The sequence below is a fragment of the Schistocerca gregaria genome, chromosome 1 (genome assembly GCF_023897955.1).
Source record: "Schistocerca gregaria isolate iqSchGreg1 chromosome 1, iqSchGreg1.2, whole genome shotgun sequence".
Taxonomy (NCBI): domain Eukaryota; kingdom Metazoa; phylum Arthropoda; class Insecta; order Orthoptera; family Acrididae; genus Schistocerca; species Schistocerca gregaria.
In genome coordinates, this window is record NC_064920.1 from 431,539,669 (window position 1) to 431,543,791 (window position 4,123).

Here is a 4,123-nt window from a genome sequence, read left to right on the forward strand (position 1 = left end):
ATATGGAAAGGTTTCCGTCGTCATTACGTCCGCAAGACGAGAGTAAACAAACTTTGAACGACGAACGGTAATTGGAGCTAGACCCATGGGAAATGCAAATTCTGAAATCGTTAGGGAGTTCAGTGTGACGAAACACGCAGTGTGAAGAGTGTGTGGATAAGACCCAGATGCAGGCATTACCTGTCACCACGGACAGCGCAGTGACCGGCGGTCTTCAATTAACGGTCGAGAGCAGCGGAGTTTGTGCAGAATCGTCAGTGCTAACAGAGAAGCAACACTGCATGAAGTACCCGCAGAATCAAGGAGGAACTTACGAATAATGTATCCGTGACGGTAGTGAGGGGAAATTTGTTCTTAATGGGCAATGGCAGCAGTCGACCGACGCGAGTGCCTTTGCTAACACCACCTCTCCTGAGCTCGTACCCGTATCGGTTGGGCCTTAGATGACTGGAAAACCGTGGCTTGGTCAGATGAGTCCCTATTTCATTTGGTAAGAGCTGATAATAGGGTTCGAGTGTGGCACAGACCATATGAAGCCACCGACACAAGTTGCCGATAAGACATTGTGCATGCTGGTGGGGGTTCGGTAATGGTGTGGGCAGTGTTCACACGAAATGCACTGCGTCCTCTGGTCGTAATGAATCGATCACTAACTAGAAATGTTTATGTTCGTCTATTAGGAAAATACACACAGCCATTCAAGGATGGAATTTTTACGGATGACAATGTGCCATATCTACAAAGAAATAAAAACCTAAACTTAACTCCTCCGGCTCAGACCATGAAGGCCCAAAGGTACCGACCGGCCGCTGTGTCATCCTAAACCCACAGGCGTCACTGGATGCCGATACGGAGGGGCTTGTTGTCAGCACACTCTCTCGACCGTGCATGTTTACGACACCGGAGCCGCTACTTATCAATCAAGTAGCTCCTCAGTTTGCCTCACAAGGGTTTAGTGCACCCCTCTTGCCAACAGCTCACGACAGACCGGATGGTCACCCATCTAAGTACTAGCCCAGCCCGAAAGCGCTTAATTTCGGTGATCTGACGGGAACCGGTGTTACCACTACGGAAAGGCCGTTGGCTGTGTGCCATATCACAGGGCTACAGTTGTTCGTGAATGGTTTCAAGAACATTCTGGAGAATTCCAACGAATCATTTGACCACCCAGATCGCCCGACGCGAATCCTATCTAACATTTAAGGGACACAACCGAGAGGCCACTTTGTGCGCAAAATCCTGCACCGAAAACACTTCCGCAATTATGGAGGGCTATAGAGGCAGCCTGGCTCAGCATTTCTGCTGGAGATTTTCAACGAATTGCTGAGATCACCACGCCGACTTTCTGCACATGCTGAGCGGCACGACATTAGACGTCCACAGCTCGTGGTCTAGTGCTTTTGACTGCTGCCTCTGGATCTCGGCATCCCGCTTTCGATTCCTGGCCAGGTCTGCGATTTTCTCCACGCGAGGACCGAGTGGTTCTGTTGCCCTTATCATTTCATCATCAGTCGGGAAACTGGCGAAGCTGGACTATGAAAAGGTTTGGAATATGCATGGGCATCCATAACCACACTGTTAACTGTCGCACAAACTAAAATCATCGTCACGATATTACGATGTATCTCACGACCTTTGTCGTCTCTGCGTGTAAAGGCATGTCGTTAATACAGAAAATGTCCAAACGTTAGTGGCTGATTTGCTTCACACTTTACACGATATTCAAGTAAACTTTCAGATGTACACAGGCTACATATTTTTCATGTGTATGGTATACTGTTATGTATATGCTATATGAAAATCGGTGACGTCGTTAGCAGAAATCTCGAAAACATTTTGACTGCTTTACTTCAAAATTTTTGAAGGTACTCTATTACAGGTATTTTTAAATTTATATCGTATATAAATAAATATGTATAATGTAGAAGCTAAAATGTTGTTAGCAAATATCGAGAAAACTTCTTTACCGATGTACTCAAATGTTAATAATCTAACAAACTATGAGATGTACATGGGCTACAATTTATATTAACAATAATGTACAAGTCCGCTGTTAAAACGGACTGTGGGATAGAAAATTCTGTACCACGCTATGAAATTACGCTACGAAAACACGACATTACACAAATTGTTTCCCTCATAAATATCATTCTTTGTATACATACACAACAATGTGTTGATTTGTATTCTTGCAGTTGTTCTTAACAGAAAACAGAAATGCTGTATTTAAAGCTTATCGGCTTGTATGTAGAATACTACTATAGAATCCAAGTCGTCCCAAACTTTGTTATTCTACGTGTTCGCAAATTGAAACTATGCAAAGTACAGACGCGGAAGCTACTATCGCCAGCCCGCCGGAGTAGCCAAGCGGTTCTAGGCTCTTCAGTCTGGAACCGGGCGACCGCGACGGTCGCAGGTTCGAATCCTGGCTAGAGCATGGATGTGCGTGATGTCCTTAGGTTAGTTAGGTTTAAGTAGTTCTAAGTTCTAGGGCACTGATGACGTCACAGGTGAAGTCCCATAGCGCTCAAAGCTATTTTTTACTATCGCCAAACGTGCCGGAGAGCTCTCTCATACGCATATAACAACAATAAAGAGTCAATGCCGGAGAGAAGGAGGAGATGGACACAAAGGAGGCGTGCAGCAGTGGAAATAGAGAAGGGGAGGAGGAAGTGGACAGACAGACATGCGGCAGAAGAGGTGGAGAGAGATAGGGGCAGGAAGAGATGGGCAGAGAGAGAGAGGATGGTGGGGAGGTAATTTAACAGAATGTGAAGGCAAAAGCAGTGGAGCAGGAGGTGGTAAAAGTGAGGTGGAGAAGGAGATGTATAGAGATTATGACGTATAAGCAATTCCAACATTTATTTAGCAATTGTGAAGCATTGTCAGGTTCGCTCTGATACGAAACCTATGGTCGTAAAGGTTACCCAAGGAGTAAAGAGGGGAATAAAAAAATTCTGTCAATAAACGCCAGTTTAATTCCCTTACAGATGGTACTCAATACGAGCGTCATAAACTTTTTTTTCATCAGTCCTCTGGTTTGATACGGTCCGCCACGAATTCCTCCTCTGTGCTAAAGTCTTCATCTCAGAGTAACACATGCAACCTAAGTCCTCAATTATTTGCTGGATGTTTTACAATATCTGTCTTCCTCTAAAGTTTTTGCCCTCTACAGCTCCCTCTAGTACTATGGAAGTCATTCCCTGATGTCTTAATAGATGTCCTATCATCCTGTCCCTCCAGCTTTGACACTTTTTGTGTACCACCTGATGATGGCCTGCCCAACCGTTTCAGACGTTTCAAGGATATTACGGATCACTCCAGCTGCTACTTGTGTTCGTTCACAAGTGTTTCGTACACTAGGGTTTCCATGTACCCCCACGTGTCCGGTATGGTGAGTGAGGGGGCAAATCTATTGGGCCTCCCCGTCCAATCCATTTGTTGCCAGAGGTGTCATTCAAGTAGCCGCGTACCGCAGTTCTCAAATGGGCAGGAGCCCCAGCCTGGTGAAACCATTTCACAAGACGAGTGTCCAAAGGCACCTCATCCATCATTCCGGGTGAGATCTTTCGCAGAAATACGAGGGGCTTCCAACATGTGTAGGCATCAGGGAGGATAATATGACATGGTCATCAATGAGATCCGTTCCAACGTTGAGAGCAAAACGTTGTTGCTGGCCTCGGATATGCAGCCAGTGAGGATTTTCTTCCATCCAAACATGCTATCCCCAGTAAAGATGCAATCAGAAAAAACGAAACATTATATGAAGTGACTATCCTGCCTACTTTTGTTCGATTAGCCATCGGAAAATGTTCACACGGCGAGGAAAGTCAACGTCTCGAGGCAGGCCTTCAGGGCAAGGTCGCAAGTTCAATCTTTAGTAAGGCTCATTCTAAAGTGTTGAGCTAACAATATATTATGCTAATGGCTTTCCTTTTGCATTAGGAGCGTGACATAAAGTAAGTGTCCGGGTGGTACAGAAGTCTCGTCAACATTCAAGAAATGTGCAAAACAAACTGTTAACTTACACCATGAACATCGAATACGAAATGGGGCGTCACGGGGATTACAAAGGTTCGCACCATCAAGATCGTCGGCGATCTCCTTATGTCTGGGTATTTTA

At 45.3% G+C, this 4,123-nt stretch overlaps 1 pseudogene; it reads right to left on the reverse strand.

Moving 5' to 3' along the window:
• Positions 1 to 967: 967 nt before the first annotated feature.
• LOC126292315 (5S ribosomal RNA) lies at positions 968 to 1,085 on the reverse strand (annotated as a pseudogene).
• Positions 1,086 to 4,123: the final 3,038 nt, after the last annotated feature.